The following is a 26,818-nucleotide window of genomic DNA, read 5'->3' on the forward strand; positions in this document are numbered from 1 at the left end:
ATCCGAGGTACGTCTGTACATTAAAGTTTAATAACAGTGATTTTTAAATGATATGGTTTATGACAATGTGTTTGGCTGCGAAAGGCTCAAAGTTGTATATACAGTATGTGTATGCATATTTATATGTGTGTAAAATGTGTATGCATGTGTATGTGTGTGTACATATGTATGTGTATGTATGTATTTCTATACCTTGTCAGTATATACCAGGGTTATAATACAATGCATTTATTATTATTCTTTAAAATAACCTCCAATTAAAATGTATATACGAAACAATTGAAATTAATATTTATTCCTAAATTCTTGAGATTAGTTACATTTATAAACACATTGAAATATATTTATTTAGAAACTAGAATAGATGATGAATCAACTATACACGCTTATGCTGTTATAATATTCTTTACAAAGTAAATCAAAAATATATCTCTAACATGGACCTTACTTACAATGAATCACATAAAAATATCACAATAAAATACCAGAATCTTCTATAATTAGCCAATAACTCTAATGCAATGCCCAATATAGATTACAAACTTACTCTGCTTAATTTACCACAATCAGATATTTAAATGCCATAACCAATTTATATGAGATTCCACAATAATGAGCCTGACTTAGAGATATGAAATACTAAAGAGATAAAGACCTTTATCTAGCAAATAAGATTATTTTGCATCAATATGACTAGTTCTAAACTACACAGGATTATGAACATGAACTTAAAATACAAAGTGCCCTTTTAAATCATCGGCTTCAATTAAACTAAAGATATAGAATACCTTTGATTGTAATATAAAAGTATGAAACAACCCTTTATACTTTAAAAGTTAAACGAAATTAAAGTTTCAGCTTTTTCAGATAAGTCCAGTTCACATCATAAATTAAGAGAGGTATTTTGCAATATGGATAAGAAAAGGTAGCCCAATTTCGCTTATAGTGACTGTGTCCCAAAATGGCAGCAAGGTTATCAGACAAAATTTTAGCAAGCAAAGACCAAGACAATTTCTATCCCCTTGCATGAGGTTATATCAGGTGATACAACCCACACATTTTCATTCTAATCATTAGTGGACCTTTTGGATATGCACCACAGTGCTGTCTGTGATAGGCTCTCTGGAGCTGAACATCTCTTATTGGCTTACTTGGAACATATGGTTATTTGATACTATAATTCCCTTTGGTTGCAATTCTTGCATAAACCACAGTAGATGGCAGCAGACAACTAGAAATGCAGTCTTACCATCAATACTACTGCAGTTTAAATATCTCACATTTAAAATGTATATTAAATATACTTTAATTTTCAGTATTAATAAACTTATCTGGTCAACATATATATCCCATTTAATATAATTGAAAATGTGCAATTTGAGATAAAACACAAGTATATTATCAATTCTATGTTAAAAATATGCTTATTGCAGTCTCATTCCTTTTATATATAAACATAGCCCACATCTTTGTACATCTCTTGATAGTGTTATTTTGAATGCATGAAAAACACAATTTATATATAAATTATGGGACAATTTACTGTTTTATCCTCAGTCTGAAATGAAAGAAACAATGTTGTTATTCTGAAGTAAGTTGGTTAAACACTTAAAATAGACAGTTATATACTCACTTTAGATTTAAATATATCTTATGCGTTAGACACATCACCCAAGTTCATATATAGATATGTTATTTGAGTATTTTAAATAGATTTGAAAATTATAGACAAATCATTTATATGACTTTCTGGGTATACATTCTGCTATTTAAAATCTAAGTTGTCACCAAGTCTGGTAAACAGAAGATCTTGTGTATTCAAGTCAGCAGGGGTTCGTGAATTTGACTAATTGAAGCAAATGTTTCCCTTTTGCTCTCTCTTAGATGTCTTGAGCAGCAAGGGGGTCAGTGGTGCTCTGATAGGAACTTTAACTTCACACTTTGGGCAGGAAACCTTTGAAAACAATTCCTTTGTTCTTGAAATATGTGCTTCAGAACAAGAGGGGGTTGTTTTACAAACAGTTTTACAATTAAAATGAATTCTTGGTCTTATCATAAATCTCCCCCTTCCAATTTTAAATAGATGTAGGACACATGTATTTGAATTGGCTTAAAGTCAGTGGTACTTGGTGAGTGTACTGACAGTATGCTTCATACCCATATTTATGCTCTTTAGTTAGGCATCTTTAAACTACAGTACTTCTTTTGTGCATTTGGGGATGACACTTCATTCTCCCTCTATGACTTGTAGTTGGAATTTAGGATGGCATGCTCGCAACTTATTAATATGTACCCATTTCTCCATAAAGGTATCATTTTTAGGGATCCTTATTTTATAGGCAACTGGAGATATTTTGTCAATACTGACAAAAGGACCCTTCCATGATGGAAGGAATTTATTATCATTAACCTGATCTCTTCCAAAGATATAAAGATAAACTTTATCATTTATTTCATTGTCATGTTCCGGTGTATATGCACTCAGGACACAGACCCTCGGGGCACTGATAGGGAATTGGAGACACCGACCCCTGACCCGGGGGAAGAGTATCCTGGCCGTCGATAGATGATATTCTGTGATTCATAGTTGCAAGAAGTTATTGTAGAATTCATGGAGAGTGAAACATATGTTTACAATATATTCTCGCATGAGAGTCTTAGCTCCTTCAGAAAATCCTTCGAGAGGAGTCCCCGAAATTGACCAAGCGGTGAGACGAAGGGAGTCTAGAAGAATGAGATTGTGAAAATCTCCTTCTGGATTTGTTAACAAATGTGGAAGATTAGGGAGAAGAATAGGAAGTTTGAAGGACATTTCCAGAAGTGCAGGGTACCATGGTTGAGTCAGCCACAGGGGGGTTATTAAAAGAAGAGAAATTTTGTCTCTGCGAACCACTAAAATTGTTCTCGAAATCATCAAAAAGGGGGGGGGAAAGCATAGGCTCCTTGAGGAGGCCAGAGTTGAAGAAAAGCATTGATTGCCACTGCTTCTGGATCCGGTCTCCAACTGAAGTAGGGAAGAGTTTGGAAATTCAGACAAGACGCAAAAAGATCAAGAATGAAGGGACCTCTGAGGAGAGACAAAGAAAAGAAGACATCTCTGTTGAGTCTCCAATTGCTGGAATCCACCAGAAAACGAGAACCCCAATCCGCTGCTGTGTTTGAAAGACCTGGAATACATTCCGTTTTCACAAAAATATTCCTGTCTAAACACAGATGAATGAACTCTTTGGTAATATTGGAAAGATCTCTGGACTTCGTAACCCCCCCCCCCTAAACGGTTTAGATATCGAACTGAAGAGATATTGTCCATGCAAAGTAAAATGGTAACTGGAGAAGAATTCCTCACAAAATTCTGGCTATATTCCTGATAGAAGTGAATTGAGCTGAGAGAGTACGAGATATTTCTTTCATGATATTTTTTATTTTGTCTGGAGGTAAACTGAGAATGGCTTTGAAAGTATCTATGGTGAAACCCAGAAAAACTAGAGACTGAGTAGAAGTCAGGACAGATTTCTGTTTGTTTATTATGAAGCCTAGATTCTCCAGAAGATGAATGGTAAGGGATAAATGATTTTGAAGAGAAATGAAATTCTGGTTCATAATCAGAATATCGTCTAGGTAAATCATTAGATGAACTCCTCTGAGTCTTAGCCAGGCCATAACTGGTTTTAGGAATTTCGTAAGAATCAAAGGAGCTGAAGAAAGACTAAAAGGGAGACAAGTAAAACTCCACAATTGGTCTTTCCAGGAAAAAGTTAGAAATTTCCGATGCTTCGGAGCAATAGGAATGGTCAGAAAAGCATCTGTCAGAGCTAAACAAATTAACCATTCATTTTCTCTGAGGCAATCTCTTAGCAAATGAATTAACTCAATCTTGAAATGATGATAGGAAACAAAAGCGTTTAGATCTCTTAAATTTATGACAGGGCGGAATTGGCCGTTTTTCTTTTTTACAAGAAAAAGATTGCTGAGGTAGAAATCCTAAAAAAATATGGCATTTTGGATGGCTTGTTTTTGAAAAAGAGTTGAAATTTATGATTGAACCAGAATTTGATCTTCTTTTGAAAATTGAATGGGACAAGGTCTTAATATTTGAACGGGAGGAGAAGAAAATTCTATCAAAACACCTTGAACTGTTTGAAGAATCAAAGGACCTGAAGTTACTAGACTCCAATTTTGAGCAAAAAGAGCAACCAAGATTTTCTGGGAAAGAAGGAAGGGAAGAAGGAAAGGGAAAACTTACTTGCAGGGGGGGCGAGATTTTCCCCTGGATCGCTGACCCCTTTGGAAACATGGTCGGGAACGAGACAGGAAGAACTGGGAAGTAGAAGGATCTTGGAATGATCGCTGGAAATGTTGCTGGAACTATTGTTGATATTGGAATTGAGGTCTTGATTGATAATTTGGGGGGTAGTTATCAAGCCGTCTACTTTTCTGCCTTCGCCGGCCCAATACGCCCGCCTAAGCTCGCCTACCTTCGCCGCCACGGACCTTGAATACGTTCGCCTAAGTTATCAAATAAAGCTGTCAAAAAGCCACGGGGCGATGAGCAGTGGACTGGGAGAGTTATCACTCATCCGATCTCGCTGCTCTTCGGCTTTTTCCCAGCTTTATTGCTAGCCTGTCACTAAGCACTCACACTAACTACACTGTTCTATCCCTATACCGGCGCCCCCGGAGCCTCCCGCAACTCAATAAAGTTACTAACCCCTAAACCACCACTCCTAGACCATGCCGCAACTCTTATAAATGTATTAACCCCTAAACCGCCGCTCCTAGACCCTGCCGCAACTCTGATAAATGTATTAACCCCTAAACCGCCGCTCCCGGACACCGCTGCCACCTACATTATACCTAGTAACCACTATCCTGCCCCCCCTACACCGTCGCCCTCTATAATAAAGTTATTAACCCCTATCCTGCTGATCCCGCACCTCGCCGCAACTAAATAAATAGTTTAACCCCTAAACCGCCGCTCCCTGAACCCGCCGCAACCTATATTAAACCTATTAACCCCTATCCTGCCCCCCCTTCACCGTCGTCACCTATAATAAATTTACTAACCCCTATCCTGCCCCCCACTACACCGCCCCCACTGTAATAAAATTATTAACCCCTAAACCTAAGTCTAACCCTAACCCTAACGCCCCCCTAACTTAAATATTAATTAAATAAATCTAAATAATATTTCTATTATTAACTAAATTTATCCTATTTAAAACTAAATACTTACCTTTAAAATAAACCCTAATATAGCTACAATATAAATAATAATTATATTCTAGCTATCTTAGGATTTATTTTTATTTTACAGGCAACTTTCAATTTATTTTAACTAGGTACAATAGCTATTAAATAGTTATCAACTATTTAATAGTTACCTAGCTAAAATAAACTGAAATTTACCTGTAAAATAAATCCTAACCTAAGTTACAATTACACCTAACACTACACTATAATTTAATAAATTATTCCTATTTAAAACTAAATACTTACCTGTAAAATAAACCCTAATATAGCTACAATATAAATAATAATTATATTGTAGCTATCTTAGGATTTATATTTATTTTACAGGTAACTTTGTATTTTTTTTAGCTAGTTGAATAGTTATTAAATAGTTATTAACTATTTAATAACTACCTAGCTAAAAGAAATACAAAATCATCATTTGCACAGACTGTGCAGTTAAGGGTTCATTTGACTCAGGGGCTTGAGACATATTGATAATTAAAATTAATGAAAATAATGAAAAACAGATAAGAACTTCAGTTAATAATAAGAATTTAAAATGTTAAAATAATATGAAATTTTTTCTCAGACCGAAAATATGACAGGTCTGCAATGAAATAAAAAATATATATGGTTTTGCCTCCACCTAGTGGTACAATTGAGCTAAATATAAGAATTGTGTAAAAAACAAAATATACAAAATATATCTGTTCACAAAATGCGGAGTAGAGGAGGAATCAGCCGTTGTGTGAGAAGAAAAATTTTTCAACTACGTCAGAGGGCGTGAAAAGGAGATGGGAAGTGACATAAAAGGAGGAAGAAAGTGACATAACAAGATGGCAGACGCCACGCAAGATGAAACCAACTGTCAGATAGAAGGTAAAAGGGTAAAGGAAAAACTAGAAGTGAAAGTGTATAGAAAATAGTCGGGTAGTGTGGCACTAGAAACAAGGCAATAAGAAAAAAACAAATAGGAAGAAAAAATATTTTAATAAAATATAAACAAATTCAAATAAATAACCTGAAGAAATACATAACCGGATTAAATAAATAACCGTAAGAAAAAGAAAAAAGGAAACAAATCCATAATAAACCAAAAGGAGAGGAGAAAAAACATAACAATACAAATATATACAGGGAGTGCAGAATTATTAGGCAAGTTGTATTTTTGAGATTTAATTTTATTATTGAACAACAACCATGTTCTCAATGAACCCAAAAAACTCATTAATATCAAAGCTGAATAGTTTTGGAAGTAGTTTTTAGTTGGTTTTAGTTATAGCTATTTTAGGGGGATATCTGTGTGTGCAGGTGACTATTACTGTGCATAATTATTAGGCAACTTAACAAAAAACAAATATATACCCATTTCAATTATTTATTTTTACCAGTGAAACCAATATAACATCTCAACATTCACAAATATACATTTCTGACATTCAAAAAAGAAAACAAAAACAAATCAGTGACCAATATAGCCACCTTTCTTTGCAAGGACACTCAAAAGCCTGCCATCCATGGATTCTGTCAGTGTTTTGATCTGTTCCCCATCAACATTGCATGCAGCAGCAACCACAGCCTCCCAGACACTGTTCAGAGAGGTGTACTGTTTTCCCTCCTTGTAAATCTCACATTTGATGATGGACCACAGGTTCTCAATGGGGTTCAGATCAGGTGAACAAGGAGGCCATGTCATTAGATTTTCTTCTTTTATACCCTTTCTTGCCAGCCACGCTGTGGAGTACTTGGACGTGTGTGATGGAGCATTGTCCTGCATGAAAATCATGTTTTTCTTGAAGGATGCAGACTTCTTCCTGTACCACTGCTTGAAGAAGGTGTCTTCCAGAAACTGGCAGTAGGACTGGGAGTTGAGCTTGACTCCATCCTCAACCCGAAAAGGCCCCACAAGCTCATCTTTGATGATACCAGCCCAAACCAGTATTCCACCTTGCTGGCGTCTGAGTCGGACTGGAGCTCTCTGCCCTTTACCAATCCAGCCACGGGCCCATTCATCTGGCCCATCAAGACTCACTCTCATTTCATCAGTCCATAAAACCTTAGAAAAATCAGTCTTGAGATATTTCTTGGCCCAGTCTTGACGTTTCAGCTTGTGTGTCTTGTTCAGTGGTGGTCGTCTTTCAGCCTTTCTTACCTTGGCCATGTCTCTGAGTATTGCACACCTTGTGCTTTTGGGCACTCCAGTGATGTTGCAGCTCTGAAATATGGCCAAACTGGTGGCAAGTGGCATCTTGGCAGCTGCACGCTTGACTTTTCTCAGTTCATGGGCAGTTATTTTGCGCCTTGGTTTTTCCACACGCTTCTTGCGACCCTGTTGACTATTTTGAATGAAACGCTTGATTGTTCGATGATCACGCTTCAGAAGCTTTGCAATTTTAAGAGTGCTGCATCCCTCTGCAAGATATCTCACTATTTTTGACTTTTCTGAGCCTGTCAAGTCCTTCTTTTGAACCATTTTGCCAAAGGAAAGGAAGTTGCCTAATAATTATGCACATCTGATATAGGGTGTTGATGTCATTAGACCACACCCCTTCTCATTACAGAGATGCACATCACCTAATATGCTTAATTGGTAGTAGGCTTTCGAGCCTATACAGCTTGGAGTAAGACAACATGCATAAAGAGGATGATGTGGTCAAAATACTCCTTTGCCTAATAATTCTGCACTCCCTGTATATAAGACAATGTATAAGGGTAATATAAGGCTCGTAATCCGACAAAAAATATTCGGAAATTAATTACGCTTGTGGATTATATGTGGAATAGTGAGCCACTTAGAATTGATAGGGGCGTGGAAGACCGGGCTGTGTTAACTTTAGATGCTGTCAAAGCGTTTGATAGTATATCGTGGTCGCATCTTTTCTCTACACTCGCTAAATTCGGCTTTTCAGATAACTTTGTCAAAATTATTAGGAAAATTTATCAGAATCCCAGATCATTCCTGTTGATCAATCAAACAATCTCGGCGCCAATTGTTTTACAAAGGGGAACGAGGCAGGGATGCCAGTTGTCCCCCCTCCTTTTTAACATTGCGTTAGAACCTCTTGTAGTTCGGTTAAGAGAGGTATTAAAGGGGATTCCACTTGGAACGCAAAGTTTAAAACTTTTATTATACGCAGACGATATGTTAATATTTATCCAGAATACTGCGATTGCTATTCCAGAAATAGTTCAGGTATTGGAGGAATTTAGCTCCTTTTTGAAATAATGTGGCTGGGTCCGGAAGAGGGGAAGGTAACCGTAACTAAGTTCAGAAGAGTAAGAAGCATCAAATATTTGGGTCTGGATATAAATAAAAATCCTAAATTCTGGTATCAGGAAAACTTTCTACCCCTTTTCCAGAAGATTCAAGATGATTTACAGTTGTGGAGGATCTTTCCGCTTTCTATTTCAGCTTCCATAAGTGTTATCAAGACATTAATTTTTCCGCATATTTTATATTTGCTGCAAAATCTGCCATTATATATATTAAATAAAGATTTAAAGAAAATGGAGTCTTGGTTTTCTCAATTCATTTGGAAAGGCAAAAAGCCGAGCTTTTCAATTAAGAGATTGACCAATAAATTTCCTGCAGCTGGGTTGGCTCTTCCAAATATTAAATTTTATAATTTGGCAACTTTATTAAAATTTGCATTTGATTGGATTGCCCAATCTAATATAGTCTCATCACATGCTCTTGAAGAACACTTGGTCTCTCCTTGGTCATTGTGTGCTCTCCTACACTGCGCATCTCCAAATTTACTGATACATGTTAAGAAACTGTGCTCATTTAAGAATATAATATCTGCTTGGCATAAAGCTGGTCATGTTCTTCAAATTGATCCTGCATTTTCTGAATTCCTGCCGATTATGGGTAACCCACTTTTCTTCCGGGTATAGAGCAGATGGTGTTTAAAAATTGGCGAGAGAAGGGGCTTAAAGATATATCTCAACTGTTGACTCCTGATTTTCGAATTCATCCTTGGACCACCCTGTGTCAAAAGTTTGCTCTTCCATGTAGGAATCAATATGCGTATTTCCAGATCCGACATTATGTCTCATCTCAGAATTGGTACGCTTCTTTCACATCTGATTGGTCAGACGTGAAGATGTGTATCCAGAAATTTAGAGGGGGAGAGGCATCTATATCTTTAATTTATGATGTAATGCTGTCCAAACAAGGTACACTGGCTGTGGATAAACTATGTGCTTCTTGGAGGTCGACTATTGAAACAATTGATACAGAGAAGATTGTACTCAGCCTCTCTCAGTCAATCTTTATCTAACGCCAGTTAAATTATCCAGATTCTATCCAGAACAAGGTGCAGCCTGTTATAGATGTTCATGCCCATGTGTGGACCTGGCTCATATGTTATGGTTTTGTCCAAAGATTCGACAGTTGTGGTATAAAATACAATTTTGGGTAAACAGGGTTTTTAAGATATCGCACTCCCTTTCTCTAGAAGACATTCTTTTTTTGGTCACTGATGTCAGATTGAATATAGATAGACGCATAGTTAATATTATCATACTTACTACTAGATATATTATTTTTAAGAACTGGAAGTCTGTTAAAGCTCCTAGTTTGGCTTCTATACTGAAAGGTATTAGAGAACAGATTATTTATGAATCATTTCATTTACAACAGGTAAAGGAGTCCAAAATAAAAAATTTTTTGATTGGTTGGGCCTTCGTGATTGCAACATTCCCAACTCCGGTCCAGAAGCAAATTTTGTCCCCCTTCCTTTCTTCGATCAGTTTTTCAGAACTGGTAATACTTGGAATATTCCCTCATTCGTGGATAAGGAATTATAGAGATGGTTAAAAAGCCTAGTGGACCCTCCAACGACAGGGCCGGGGTGAGGATTATCGAGAGCGGGGGGGTATTGGGTTCTCTTTTCCCTTCTTTTTTTTTTTTTTTCTTCTCCTCTCTCTCTTTTTCTTTCTTTTCTTCTGGGTCTTTTTTTTACGGTGTTTCAATACACCCTTGCTCTATCCTTGTAATAAGTAGGGAATCTATAATATATAGTATAGCAACATTTTGATCAGGAAATGTTATTAAAGCTGCGTTATGGTAATACTACAGTAGAGATGATGTTAATTGCTGTCTTGTGTATTTATATGTTTTGAATTTATTTTTGGTTATTCCTTGTTTTTTGTATGATGTTGGAATACATATATATGGAAGTTTTTATGTTACAATGTAACTTTTTTGGCTCAAGACAGCATGACACCATGTATGATTTGTCCTTTCCTTAATAAAAAGATTTTTAAAAAAAAATTAAAAAAAAAAAAAAAAAGGGTAATAAAATGTACTTATCCTGCAGCGAGCAGCAAAAGAAAGAGTAAGTTGGGGAACTTATTGGACAGTTTAGGGAAGCTATGACTCATCTTATTGGTCCATTTTTCTGTGTTTTCCAAAGTATCCATTTCATTGGTTACTTATGTTAACTCTGTGTTATCTTTATTGTTTTAATGTTGGAATAATTTATTTCTGTATCATAACTTTTAAATGCTGCATATGAGTAGTAAAAGAGAGATATGCAAAATATGAGTCTCTGGTCTTGTAATAAAATGAACTATACACGTTTATGCTGTTATAATATTCTTTACAAAGTAAATAAAAAATATATCTCAAAATGGACCTTAATTACAATGAATCACATAAAAATATCACAATAAAATACCAGAATCTTCTATAATTAGCCAATAACTCTAATTCAATGCCTAATATGGATTACAAACTTACTCTGCTTAATTTACCACAATCAGAGATTTAAATACCATAACCAATTTATATCAGATTCCACAATAATAAGCCTTTCTTAAAGATATTAAATACAAAAGACCTTTATCTATCAAATAAGATTATTTAGCATCAATATGACTTGTTCTAAACTACAAAGGATTATGAACATGATCTTAAAATACAAAGTGCCCTTTTAAATCACCAGCTTCAATTAAACTATAGCTATAGAATACCTTTGATTCAAATAAAAAAGTTTATACGTTACAAATAAACCAAATAGAAGTTTCAGCTTTTTTAGATAAGTCCAGTTCACCTCATAAATTAAGAGAGGTATGTTGCAATATGGATAAGAAAAAGTAGCCCAATTTCGCTTATAGTGACTGTGTCCCAAAATGGCAGCAAGGTTATCAGTCAAAATTTTAGAAAGCAAATACCAAGACAATTTCTATCCCCTTGCATGAGGTTATATCACGTGATACACCCCACACATTTTTATTCTAATCATTAGTGGACCTTTTGGATACACACCATGGTGTTGTTTTTGATAGGCCCTCTGGAGCTAAACAACTCTTATTGGCTTACTTAGAACATATGGTTATTTGATACTATAGTTCCCTTTGGTTGCTATTCTTGCATAAACCACTAGATGGCAGCAGACAACCAGAAATGCAGTCTTACCATCAATACTACTGCAGTTTAAATATCTCAACTTTAAAATGTTTATTAAATATACTTTATTTTTCAGTATTAATACACTCATGTGGTCAACATATATATCCCATTTAATATAATTGAAAATGTACAATTTAGGATCAAACACAAGTATATTTTCAATTCTATGTTACAAATATGCTTATTGGAGTCTCATTCCTTTTCAATATAAATATTGCCCGGGTCCATTCATTCAGTTATTTTGTGAAAATAAACAAATTTTTATTAGTAACAAAACAAATGCACATGCCTAATGGAAAACTTTCTACACAATCTTACTTTTTTCCAACTCTCATTCTTTTTCAAACTCCTCAAACCTAAAGTATCCACATTCCTCACTTTCTAACACATAAAAAGTTTGCAGTTAGTTATTTTCAGAGATGGACAGGAGTAGGAGAGGCAGCATTGGCAGGCAGCAAAGTTACTGAACTGGATAGACCTCTGATTACAGTACATAAACCTAAAAAATTCACCTCCAAAGGAAAAGGGCAAATGTGTTTAGAGTCGCTAGGACACAGCGGCCAACAGTATGGTACGATTTTAGAGGCAGCAACAGGAAGCAGAGTTGCTGAACTAGGTAGGCCTCTAGTACACAAACACCAAAAATAAACCTGCAATGGAGGAGGTGTCAGGGTGCCAGGAATCAGACTGAGACGAGAAGTGCAAAAATAATCACACCTTTATTAATAGCAAAAAATAATAAAAAGACCACAAGTCAAATAACAAGCCAGGAATCAAAACCAGAGCTGGTAGTCAGACGAGCCGAGTCAGGAGCCAAAGCGAGTAGTCAGACGAGCCGGAATCAGGAACAAGGAGAACAGCAGAGTCAGGAACAAGCCAGGGATCAGGAATCAGGAGGGACGTCAGACAGCCAAGAAATACACAGGAGCTCTCACAAACAGGTCTGAGACAATGCAAGGGCAAAGCATACTGAACAGAGGCCCTTTAAATTATAAGTGATGACATCACAATTCTGAGACTGCATCCTGTCTCACACGGATGATGTACACCAGTCTGGCCATAAAAGGAAGTGCAGGAAATGAGCAGCATCACACAGTATGCACCAGAGTCAGAAAGAGAGGTGAGTAAAATGGCTGCCAGCAGCATATGGCAAACAAAACAGGGAAAAAACCCTGACAGGAGGACAAACATGTGCTTAGAGTCTTTTGAACACAGGGGCCAACAGTTTGCTTTGATTTTTTACTTTAACTGATGATGAACAGAATAGAGCAGAAAGGGAAGGGGCAGGAGAGGCAGCATCAGGCAGCAGAGTTAGCTAATTATGTAGGCCTCTGGTACACAACCCCCAAAAATACATCTACAAGGAAGAATGGCAAACATGTGCTTAGAGACCCTTGGACAAAGCAGCCAACAATCTGCTATGATTTTTTACTTTATCTAATTATGAACACCACAGAACAGGAAGGGCAAGAGCAGGAGATGCAGCATCAGACAGCATAGAAGCTGAACAAGGTAGGCCTTTATTACAAAAAAACAAAAATACACCTCCAAGGGAGGAGGACAAATATTCACTTGTGTTTGTGATTTGTTACTTTAACTAATAATGACCACCACAGAGCAGGAAGGGCAGGAGCAGGAAAGGTAGCAGCAGGCAGAGAGTTACTGAACTAGGTAGGCCTCAGGTGCATAAACCCCAAAAATACACCTCCAAGGGAGGAGGACAGACATGTGCTTAGATGCCCTTTTTTGATGATAAGCACCACAGAGCAGGAAGGAAAAGAGCAGGAAAGGCAGCAGCGGGCAGTAAAGTTACTGAACAAGCTTATGAGTACATAAACTTAAAAAATACATCTCAAAGGAAATGAGGACAAACACATGCATAGAGCCCCTTGGGCACAACAACCAGCAGTTCCTTAAGAATTTGGCATTGATGGATGATAACCAACATGAATCAGGAAGGGCAGGATTATTAGTGGCAGCAGCAGGCAGCTGAGTAATTGAACTAGGTAGGCCTTACAGTACATATTCCTCAAATATACACCTCCAAGTGAGAAGAAGGACAAACACGTGCTTAGAGCCCATTGGACACAGTTGATAACATTTCCCTGAGGATTTAGCATTAACAGATGATGACCACCATAAAGAAGGAAGGGCAGGAGATGGAGTGGCAGCAGCAGGCTAAATTAACTAGGTAGGCTCACAATACATAAACCTAAAGAATACACCTCCAAGGGAGGAGGACAAACACATGCATAGACCCTCTTAGACACAGCGGCCAGCAGTTCTCTTCTGAGAATTAGGCATTGACTGATGATGACCATCACAGAGCAGGAAGGGCAGGTCCTAAAAATATTCCTCCAAGGGAAGAGGACAAACACATGCTTAGAGTTCCCTAGACACAGCAGCCAATAGTTTGCTACATTTTTTTACTTTAACCCATGATGACCATCACAGAGCAGGCAAGAGAAGGAGAGGAATCTGAGCTACTGAAGTAGGCCTCTGGATTATAGTACATAAATCACATAAATACACCTCCAAGGAAATTGACAAGATAAGTAGTATGGGTGAAAAGAAATAAAGTTCTCACCTTCCTCACCATCCTGGTTGAAATTATCCTTATAGACTCAGTTCAGAGATCTGTTTAAAAAGTCCTTGTGAAATTCTTTTAACATGAGCAAAATCAGTATCTCTCAGAAGCCCCAATTTAAACAGAAGGGAGAGATCTACTTTAAAAATGCTGCTTTGATGCTGGAAGATAAGTTTGGAGAGATGCACAATGGTGTAGAATGTGTTTTAGTTCTGCAGTGTCCACGGTCTTATCCATTTATTTTTCCTAACTTGTGTGCATGTATTGGGAAAACATCTTATCTGACTGCCAGGCCAGCTTCCACTCTGATGTTGTCATCATGAACTCCTGCCTCTAGGACATAGAAATGTGCCAAAATTCTGTTGTACACTGTGACTTGCTGTTCCCTAAGCATTTGTCATTGAGTGATGACCACCACAGAGCAGGAGCAGCAGTAGACAGCAGTAGGCAGCAGTAGGCGTGCCAAAACTTTAAATTCCTATTTGAAGCCCTAAAGCTAAACCATACATATTGTCTTCTAAATGTTGAAAATCAAAATGTACACTTGGATCATTCTATTTTATGAAGTTGGTGCACTTATTTATTGGTCAGCTTTTACAAAACTGCATTTCACTTAAACACAAAACATAACACTGCAGTTCAGATGGATTACAGGCCACTTCCACATCAGTGATAAAGGCAGTCACCTTCTGTAATCCTGTAAGAACTGTCTGACTCAGCTTCAGACTCAGTAATCAATTCATACAGCACATGGTAACATATAGGTTAATAAATCACATTAACAAATCATGTGTTTGATTTTATACAGCTACAGTTTAATGCAAGGTTAACCTCTTTGCTTTTACACTGAAAGTGACTAAACCTGTTCAGCTGGTTTGATTAATATAGTTTTGTGACAGGGAGGTATCCCAGTATGCGGAAAGGGAAACCTCCTTGTCTTAACCCCTTAATGACCACAATGTACCCTGTATGTCACTGGTCGTTAAGGGTTTTTTCAGGACATAATAGCACAAGTCTAGCAAGAACACACTATTAATGCACTCCCTCCAGCAGGTTTTGTGGAATAGAGCAGTCTCAACGCTGGTGGCAAGACCGCGCTATAAAACAATCAAGTCCCAAAAAAAGGCCAGCGACATACAGGGTACGTCGCTGGTCCTTAAGGGGTTAATATGGCCCAAAAAAACTCCTGCAGAGCTATAAGGAAACTCTGAGGAGAGCAAGAGGGCTAAAAGCTGTTACCTTGTTCAAGTAGCTGCAGGATGTGTGCGTGGCTGGGGAATTCCTATGGGCTTTAGCTGGTACTAAGCACAGGAACAACGCCAGAGTATGAGAGGTAGATTGCAGAGGTCAGATGGCAGCATCTGGATGACGTCAGGCAGCAGGAGATGCTCAGACCAGATAAGGAGGAACCGCTGAGAACAGAGCTGTGAAGAAAATAACAGCTGGAGACTGCAAACCATGGAGAGTTTGGCAATTAGCAGGGAATCAGGTGAGGAGGATGGAACACCCTCCTAGTAGCTTCAATATTCCAGCATAGACTGGAGGGAGGCAGAGGCATTTATAGCCAGAGAGAGGCAGCAGTGCTTAAAGGGCCAGCAGGACCTGACACCTTCTTAGGTAGAAACAGGAAAATGAAGGGCTTCCCTACCACCATCTTGAATGAGACAACATAAATACCAGGTGGAAATAAAGTTTTGAGGCGGTGCAACATTGTAGCAGCAACTGTTATGGCTAACTGTGAAGTTATTTGGATTGGGAGCCCATTTGGCAGAGATGAGTGGACCATGATTGGTCAGTTAGTGGCAGTACTAACTCCTTTTAGGTATATCACAGAGAAATTGAGCCAAACCACTGTCAGTCTTATTAAAGTCGCAGCCTTGTTCAGTCATCTCTTGAGCAAGGTTGACACCTTCTTTGAGAATTGTGAAGTGGTCCCTGGTGGCATACTAAGCAGTGAAGAAGCAGCCCTTGTCAGGAGGCTGAATAAGTAGATGAAAGATCGCATGTGGAGTATCTCTATTGAAAAGTTATCAATAAAAGCTTGCATCCATAAGTAAAATGGTGTGAAAAGGGTAATTCTGTTATTATGGCCATAAAATTAAGGGAAGTAGCTGATGTTGCATAAATTTTTATACAGAAATGTATTTAGTTTAGCTGAGGAAAATCATTTTTATCGAACATAGAAATCTGTTATGAAATCATAAAATATAAATGTAAATGTACAGTGAGCAGTGGAGAATTTATCTATGGGGACATGCATTCAAACTGCATTCTAATCAAAGGCCCTTCCTAACTACAAATTGACTGGTTGGAGCAGGAAACCACCTTGCTAGAGCTCTTTTACATATGAGTACAGGCCAGGAAATGAAAATGTGACAGCTGACTGCCTGTCTTGTTTGCCTTTATCATCACCAGATACTCAACTGGAGGATGATGTAGAAGTTGTTTTACCTCTTAAAAGCACTCTCACTGCAGTAACACAAGAACAAATTCAAGCCATCTGTTCAGCATGCCCAATTCAGCAAGCATTATGGAAATTTCTGTTGAAGAAATGACCCAACCACCACTAAACACAGTTCTAAAGGACTTGATTCAGCAATGCTGCCTTATTTTAGAGTGATTAATGTACTTCTCTTGCAAAGTGTTTGCGCTACGAGGCACACAACTTGTTCATGAGCTATTTCTAGTGGAAGTGGCAACTGGCAACATGGGTAGTGGGACACTAATGCACTAACTGGCTTCTTAACAACTGGAGATGACGGTTGTGAAAGAGAGAATGAATGCAGGTGGAGACTGCTGGCTTAAAACCCACAATTCTCAGCCTCTTTAGTGGAATCTCCTCCTTCACTATCTCCTCAGGCTCATAATCAAGTTCCTCCTGGTCTAGAGTAAAGGGCGGCCATAAATGATATGCTGATAGTTAGAATAAGATAACCTCATTGACCAAAGCAGAGACTGGGGATATCTGCTCAATTCCCACTTCTTCCTGACTGCTTTGCACAATGGGATCATCTACTACTCCTGCAATATCTGTCCTGCTGCTTTTGCTGCTGCTACTGCTGGGAGAAAACCTTCTGATTCTGATAAACATATTTTGTTGTTGCTATAAAATATGAAAGAAATTCGGAGAGTGGCGGAACTGGCAGTAGTAGAACTGATGGTAGCACTGGGGCGAACACTATTATAGGTGTTTGTGGACGTAGACTAAAGATTTTTGACCTGTACATGGAGGCTGCTGGGTAATCTCAGACTCCTTCCCAATTATATATAATAAAAGAAAGAAAAAACAATGGCAATACTAGTGTTGTTAATAGGTATTATTGTTATATAATTTTAAATTTGCAACAATAGTTAGAGAGCAAGAGGTGCTGTGCACAAAATAGTTAAATGAACAAAAAAATCCAAATGAAAAACACTAGGAAAGTGTGTATTAAAATAGCACTCTACAACACTATTTCATCACATCTGGTTAGAATTTTTATAATGGTAAGTAATATCATTCTCAGAAAGAATGAAGTTAAAACTTAACTTTTAATTATTAATAATAAACTTACGTAAATAAAAACACAATGTGGTTTAGGTGGTGCTATGATAATAATATTCTAAATTGTTCCTGAATAATTCAGAAATATACAAAATAAACCGTATTAGTATAGTAAGGTACGGGTTAATAATGGCCACTGTGTTGCTCTTGTATGGTGAAGAAGCAAAGTCGTGTCACCTAAAATTAGTAGGTTAGTGTATCAAAATCTGTGATAATACACAGATCGAAATAATACCACTTATATAAACCCCTTAAGGACCAGCGTCGTACCCTGTATGTATCCTGGGCTTCTCTCTGCTGTGATCTCACTCAAAATAGCGAGATTGCGCTATTTCTGCATGCCCCACAAGTGAGGCACTGCAGAAATATATTTGTAGAGTAACTGATGCAGTGAGGGCCACTCTGTGTCCCTTTCTGCATCTGAGAGCGCTGGTGCCGATCGTTGGTGGGTGGGAGCGTAAGGAGGGAGGCGGGTTAATGTTTAAAAAGGCATACATTGAGGCAAATTGGATACTGGCAGACAGCTGCCAGTACCTAAGATGGCAGAAAATAGGTAGAGGGGGGAGGGTTAGAGAACTGTTTGGGAAGATCAGGGAGGTTGGGGGTAAAAGGGGATCCTACACTGCAGAACAAATTACAAAAAATTAAATATATATAAAAAAGCAGCCTTTTATTTTAGTACTGGCAGACTTTCTGCCAGTACTTAAGAGGGGGGTGACAATTTTGGGGTGGGGGAGGAAAGAGAGCTGTTTGAGAGGGGTAAAGGAAGGAATTAGGGGGAGGAATGTGTCAGGTGGGAGAATGATCTCTACACTAAAGCTAAAATTAACCGTACAAGCTACCTAATTAACCCCTTCACTGTTGGGCATAATACAAATGTGGTGCACAGTGGCATTTACCAGCCTCCTAATTACCAAAAAGCAATGCCAAAGCCATATATGTCTGCTATTTCTGAACAAAGGGGATCCCAGAGAAGCATTTCCAACCATTTGTGCCATAATTGCACAAGCTGTTTGTAAATAATTTCAGTGACAATCCTAAAACTGTAAAAAAGTTAACAATTTTTTTTATTTGATCGCATTTGGCATGAAATATACCAAATGGTGGCATGAAATATACCAAAATGGGCCTAGATCAATACTTTGGGTTGTCTACTAAAATATATATATATATACATATAGTTTTGATAGGTAAATATAAAAAAGGCTCTATGTTTAAATGTAGTGTTGGCAAAAATGCTCTGGTCTTTAAGGGGTTAAAACAAGTAGGTAACAGATCCCCATTGCTTTATGAACACTAAAACTTTACACTTCAATACTTAACAACTAATATCATTAAAAAAACACATCTCCATGTTATTCTCAGGCTAATCATTGCTTTATTGTAATAGTATCTATAGCAATTATTTAGAAATTAATGTCATTTTATAATGGCTTCATATTAACGATAATCAAGTTATACAAAATATTTGTCTCTGCTCTTCTAATAAAATAGCAATTTATTAAAATGTTACTTTGCAGAAAACTTATTTTTAGGTTTAGATTCATTAATTTATTTTAAAAAAATCAATTAACAAACACCACCTGTAGTCGTTAATAAAATAAACTTGGCACAAATTTCAGAAAATTACTTATACAACAATAAATACTGATTTATTTCTGTATGTTTATTGATCACTCACTCCCACACTTGCTAAGTGTCTATTGATTAATGCCAGAAGGGCTGCAGACCAAATGTTAATTTGCAATCAATATAAATTAAATCTCCACTATCCAGAGTAATTGCTTTTATGTTCAAAATTGAAATTAGCATTACTTATTTTAGGGTAGAATTAAAAATGTTTGGGATGTAGATAATTTAAAAATAATAAGCAATTATGTGGTTACTGGTTTAAAAATGTTGTTTATTAAAATATATTAAGTTATTTAATATATAAAATGTGTTTTAATAAATAAAGAGATTTCATAATAGTTTTTTGGTTTGTTTTAAATATAAAAAATAAAAATAAAAAAACAAACAAAACAAATAAAAGTGTACAGCAAAATATTTTTTTTTTTTAGGTGAACTCTGTAAAGATATATTTATATAAATAGATGCAATGGAATCTAAAATAATTTAGCTAAAAATATCAACACCTAAAATTTCCATTACGTATGTAAAATATGTTAGCCAAACTATAAAATGTATTTAAAGGGACATTAAACCCCAAATTTTTCTTTCGTGATTCAGATGGAGAATACAATTTTTAACAACATTCTAATTTACTTCTATTCGGCTAGATTTAGAGTTCTGCGGCCAAAGGGGTGCGTTAGCTACGCATGCTTTTTTTCCCCCGCACCTTTTAAATACCGCTGGTATTTAGAGTTCACAGAATGGCTGCGTTAGGCTCCAAAAAAGGTAGCGTGATCGGAACAGCCAATAGAATGCGAGCTTAATCTGATTGGCTGATCGGATCGGATTGAACTTGATCAGCCAATCAAAATTTTCCTACCTTAATTCCGATTGGCTGATAGAATCCTATCAGCCAATCGGAATTCGAGGGAAGCCATCTTGGATGACGGCCCTTAAAGGAACCGTCATTCATCGGGAAGTCGTCGGTGAAGATGGATGTTCCGCGTCGGCGGGATGAACATGGATCCGGAAGAAAGAAGATTGAAGATGCCGTTGATAGAAGACTTCAGCCGGATCATGGACCTCTTCAGCTCCCACTTGGATGAAGACTTCAACCGGATCATGGACATCTTCAGCCCCCCGCTTGGGCTTGGATCAAGACATCGGAGCCAGGACGGATCGGTGTGATACCCGGCGAGGTGAAGATAAGGTAGGAAGATCTTCAAGGGCTTAGTGTTAGGTTTATTTAAGGGGGGTTTGGGTTAGATTAGGGGTATGTGGGTGGTGGGTTGTAATGTTGGGGGGGGGTATTGTATGTGTTTTTTTACAGGCAAAAGAGCTGAATTCTTTGGGGCATACCCCGCAAAGGGCCCTTTTCAGGGCTGGTAAGGTAAAAGAGTATTGAACTTTTTTAATTTAGAATAGGGTAGGGCATTTTTTTATTTTGGGGGTCTTTGTTATTTTATTAGGGGGCTTAGAGTAGGTGTAATTAGTTTAAAATTGTTGTAATATTTTTCTAATGTTTGTAAATATTTTTTTTATTTTTAGTAACTTAGCTTTTTTTATTTTTTGTACTTTAGTTAGTTTATTTAATTGTATTTATTTGTAGGTATTTTATTTAATTTATTTATTGATAGTGTAGTGTTAGGTTTAATTGTAGATAATTGTAGGTAATTTATTTAATTTATTTATTGATAGTGTAGTGTTAGGTTTAATTGTAGATAATTGTAGGTATTGTATTTAATTTATTTATTGATAGTGTAGTGTTAGGTTTAATTGTAACTTAGGTTAGGATTTATTTTACAGGTAATTTTGCAATTATTTTAACTAGGTAGCTATTAAATAGTTATTAACTATTTAATAGCTATTGAACCTGGTTAAAATAAATACAAAGTTGCCTGTAAAATAAATATTAATCCTTAAATAGCTACAATATAATTATAATTTATATTGTAGCTATATTAGGATTTATTTTACAGGTAAGTATTTAGCTTTAAATAGGAATAATTTATTTAATAAGAGTTAATTTATTTCGTTAGATTTAAATTATATTTAATTTAGGGGGGTGTTAGGGTTAGGGTTAGACTTAGCTTTAGGGGTTAATACATTTATTATAGTAGCAGTGAGATTCGGTCGGCAGATTAGGGGTTAATAATTGTAGGTAGGTGGAGACGACGTTGGGGGCGGCGGATTAGGGGTTAATAAATATAATATAGGGGTCGGCGGTGTTAGGGGCAGCAGATTAGGGGTACATAGGGATAATGTAGGTTGCGGCGGTGTACGGAGCGGCAGATTAGGGGTTAAAAAAAATATGCAGGTGTTAGCGATAGCGGGGGCGGCATATTAGGGGTTAATAAATATAATATAGGGGTCGGCGGTGTTAGGGGCAGCAGATTAGGGGTACACAGGGATAACATAGCTGGCGGTGGTGTACGGAGCGGCAGATTAGGGGTTAAAAATTAAAAAAATTTAATAGAGTGGCGGCGATGTGGGGGGACCTCGGTTTAGGGGTACATAGGTAGTTTATGGGTGTTAGTGTACTTTAGAGCACAGTAGTTAAGAGCTTTATAAACCGGCGTTAGCCCATAAAGCTCTTAACTCCTGACTTTTTTCTGCGGCTGGAGTTTTGTCGTTAGATTTCTAACACTCACTTCAGCCACGACTCTAAATACTGGCGTTAGAAAGATCCCATTGAAAAGATAGGATATGCAAATGGCGTAGGGGGATCTGCAGTATGGAAAAGTCACGGCTGCAAAGTGAGCGTTAGACCCTTTCCTGACTGACTCCAAATACCAGTGGGCGGTAAAAACCAGCGTTAGGAGCCTCTAACGCTGGTTTTGATGGCTACCGCCCAACTCTAAATCTAGGCCATTATCTTATTTGCTTCATTCTTTAGATAATCACACAAGGCATCTATGTGAAGCTTCCAATCAGCAGCTACTGAGCCTATCTAGATATGCTTTTCAGTAAAGGATATCAAGAGAATTAAGCAAATCAGATAATAGAAGTAAATTAGAAAGTTGTTTACAATTTTATGCTCTTAATCATGAAAGAAAAAAATGTGTGTTTCATGACCCTTTTAACTGTTTGCTTATTAAATGCCTCTTGTTTTTATGTTTAAAAAAAATACACACTTTTAGAGAAGCTAGAAACTAAATTCTGTAAGATAGGTTTTCTTTAAAATGCTGTAAATAACCTAAACCAGCTATTCATTTGTTGCACTTTAAAGAAAATCAAGGCTATACAGTATATATTTACTTTTGGCTTCTCTAGGGAGCATAGATAACCATGTTTTTTTTACACAAAATCAAACGATGTTTAACCCCTATTATTGGTGATAACAATATTGAAGTAACTGAAAATTATTTTCAAGTTGTATAAGTAATTTCTTTTCTTCTTAACTGCTGACAGCCCAGGACAGCAAGATTTTCCCTGAGGCAGGATATTATGATTTTCATGATCATCATGCAATATATGACAGTGTTTTTCTACACCATTTATTTTTGGAAACTTTGATCAGCATTTTATTTGAAATAATAAAATGTTCAAGGTGGTTTTGCTGTACATGAAGTTCTGAATTGTGAAGCAATTTTATTAAAAAATGTAAAACAACTATAAATGTCTCTTAAAGAAAGTTTCTAAAATACTTAAAAATATATTTATATATATATATATATATATATATATATATATATATATTTGCCTCATATTTCATTCTTTCTTGCTGGCTTATTTTGTTGTAAGAGATAGTTATCATCTCCACCAATCAGAATTTGCCACGAAAAAATCTATAGGCCCTAACTCAAAATCATAATATTTTATAGTTATTTTGTTTCAGAATTATTATGCTGTTACTCTCCTCCAACAATATCATAATACTTTCAAATCGCTCAATCATAAAACCAAATAGGTGAGTGTAGACTCTAACAATTGTAAGGACACAATTGATGCACTTCTCTTAGTTTATTCTGAGGGAGAAAAGCATCATAACAATACTTCTTTACATTAGAAGTTATGGTAAATTCAGTTTGTGTTTGTGCATAAATAACAGTGTAACAGTAACAAAAAACAAACAAAAAAAAACCTGATAAATGATGCAGATGTATGAGAGCAGATGATGATACAGTTCTTGATTGTGCTGACAACCAGCTATGTAGATCTGTCAAGGGACCTCCTAATAGATTTCCACACTGCTCCTTACCAGTGTCAAAATCATTCACTAGTAAATATGGCTGCAATGATAGGTTTACTAAGGTGAGTATCACAATTCCCTTTTTTTTATTACTGCACTGGAGAAAATTCACCATCTCCCGAAATATGTTTCAATTGATAATCAGAGTTAGAGATTCAAGGGAGTGGAAACCCAATAGTCACAGAACCCAAACATCATTTGCATTATGATATTACCCAGTAGTACCTCCTGTAAGCCACTTAAACCTCAACGTATAATCGGATGTGTCTAACTACAGACCTTAGGTACAACACCCAATCTCTCTAGTTGTCATCAAATAGCTGTTGACCTTTAGCAGTGAGCTAGGACTCTGTTACCACAGACTGACAAAGTTTCCATCAGCGTCTCCTGCTCCCACGACTCCAGCATTCGACTCGGCGTCTCCACCTCTACGTCGGCTAGTAGTGACATCACCACCCTATGATTTCAACCCATAGGTACAGTCTCACAGGGGAATATTTTCAGCTTCAAGCGGCCCAAATTCTGGTAATCTAAAGTTCAAGAAAAGAAAGGCAGGACCTTGCTTGATAAAATCGAAAAACTTTATTCCAACATGATTAAAAGTGATCCAAGGAGGAACAACATAGCACAAGAGGATGTAGCACCAATTGATAATCATAAATAAACATATTCACAAATGAAGGGACTACATTTGGCCCTATGGCAGTCCAAAATTTTTGCAGGCAGTAATCTCATTCACATTTAAGATGCCGCCTGGATAAAGATGGAGCCCCCAGGATGAAGATGGAGCCGCCGGGATGAAGATGGAGCCTCAGGGATGAAGATCCTTTAAGCGGGACTTCAGCAACTGTGAGTACCTAAAGAGGGGTTAGTGTTAGGTTTTTTTAATTTTTTTGGGGTGTTTTTTTTTTTTTTAAGTTTAGGGTTTGAGCTATTCTTAAAAGAGCTAAATGCCCTTTTCAGGGCAATGCAAAAGAGCTAAATGCCCTTTTAAGGGCAATGCCCATACAAATGCCCTTTTCAGGGCAATGGGTAGCTTGGGGTTTTGTTAGAGTTAGGCTTTTTTTATTTTAGGGGGTTGTTTGGGTGGTGGTTTTTACTGTTGGGGGTCTTTGTATTTTTTTTTACAGGTAAAAGAGCTGTTTAACTTAGGGCAATGCCCTATAAAAGGGCTATTGGTAGTTTATTGTAGGCTAAGGTTTTTTTTGTGTAGGGTTTTTTATTTTTATAGGGCCATTAGATTAGGTGTAATTATTTTTTATTTTTGATAATTTCGTTGTTTTTTTTGTTGTAATTTAGTGTTTGTTATTTATTGTAATTTAGTGTTTGTTATTTTTTGTAATTTAGTCTTTTTTATTTTTTTGTAATTAGATACTTTGTAATTTTAGAGTAGTGTTAAGATTTTTTATTGCTTAATATAGTTTATTTAATTGTTAGTTAGTTTAACTTTAGTTCAATAGTTATATTAGTTTAATTGTTAGTTTAAACTTAGTTTTTTTAATTTGACAGGTAAGTTTTAATTTAATTTAAGATAGGGAAATTGTATTTTTATTATAAAGTTGGGGGGGCGTTAGGTTTAGGGGTTACTAGTTTAAATTAGTTTATTGCGATGTGGGGGCTTTTGGTTTAGGTGTTAATAGGTTTATTTAGTATATTTTGTTGTAGGGGGCTTGCGGTTTAGGGGTTAATAGATTTATTATAGTGGCGGTGGATGTAGGGGTTAATAACTTTAGTATAGTGGGGGTGATCTGGGCAGATGACAGATTAGAGGTTAATAATATTTAAATAGTGTCTGCGATGCGGGAGGGCGGCAGTTTAGGGGTCAATAACTTTATTATAGTGGCGACAATGTCGGGACCGACATATTAAGGGTTAATAACTTTAATACAGTATTTGTGATGCGGTAGGGCCTCGGTTTAGGGGTTAATAGGTAGTTTATGGGTGTTTAGTGTAATTTGTGACAGTTTAGTTATGAGTTTTATGTAACAGTTTTGTAGCGTAAAACTCATAACTACTGCTTTCAGATTGCGAAACGGATCTGGTAGTTTTAGGGTGTAATGCAAGCTTTTTAGCCTCACCGCAAAACTTGTAATGGCTGCGCTATGGAAGTCCCATGAAAAAACGGAATTTGTACGTGTGCAGTACGGCTATACCGACAAGACTTGTAATGGCTGCGGTGCTGTTTTAATGCTAAAATTACCATTTTTTTCAGCGTTAAAACAGGAGTACTACAAATATATAATTCCAATTTATTTCATGTAATTGGCAAGAGTCTATGAGCTAGTGGCGTATGGGATATACAATCCTACCAGGAGGGGCAAAGTTTCTCAAACCTCAAAGTGCCTATAAATACACCCCTCACCACACCCACAATTCAGTTTTACAAACTTTGCCTCCCATGGAGGTGGTGAAGTAAGTTTGTGCTAAGATTTCTACGTTGACATGCGCTTCTCAGCATTTTGAAGCCCGATTCCTCTCAGAGTACAGCGAATGTCAGAGGGACGTGGAGAGTATCACCTATTGATTGCAATGATTTTCGGGGGTCTTTTTCATAGGTTCTCTGTTATCGGTCGTAGAGATTCATCTCCTACCTCCCTTTTCAGATCGATGATATACTCTCATATACAATTATCTCTACTGATAACTGTTTCAGTACTGGTTTGGCTATCTGCTATATGTGGATGGGTGTCTTTTGGTAATTATGTTTTTTATTATTTAAGACACCTCAGCTATGATTTGGCACTTTATGCATTAATATAAAGTTCTAAATATATGTATTGTACTTATATTTGCCTTGAGTCAGGTTCATGTATTTGCTTTTGCAGATTGTCAGTTTCATATTTGGGGAAAGTAAATATTAAGAAATATTTTTCTTACCTGGGGTTTAGTCTTTTTTCAATTGACTACTTTGTTTCAAATTGCGGGCAAGATTAGGCTCGCGGGTGCGCCAAATGCTACACTTTATTGCATCATTCTTGGCGCGAGAATTTTTTTGCGCTAAAAGGCACGTCTGTTGCCGCAAAATCGTCACTTCCGGCGTCGTAGTTGACGCCGAGTTGTTCACACAGGGTTGCGTCGTTAGGGATGCAAGTGTGTCATTTCTGGACATGGTTGGCGCCAAAAAAATTTCAGTTATATTGTGCGTCATACTTGGCGCCAAACTTTCATTATTTATTACCCCATTGTTGTTTGCCTCTTGCCTTTTTCTATGTCAGAGGGCTATGCTATTTGCAT

General features: G+C 36.9%; 1 protein-coding gene across 3 annotated transcripts in view; it reads left to right on the top strand.

The window, feature by feature from the left end:
* The window catches only part of GALNT13 (polypeptide N-acetylgalactosaminyltransferase 13), a 766,581-nt gene that overhangs the window by 452,458 nt on the left and 287,305 nt on the right, over positions 1–26,818 (top strand). The window lies entirely within an intron of this gene.

This window comes from Bombina bombina, chromosome 1 (genome assembly GCF_027579735.1).
Source record: "Bombina bombina isolate aBomBom1 chromosome 1, aBomBom1.pri, whole genome shotgun sequence".
Taxonomy (NCBI): Eukaryota; Metazoa; Chordata; class Amphibia; order Anura; family Bombinatoridae; genus Bombina; species Bombina bombina.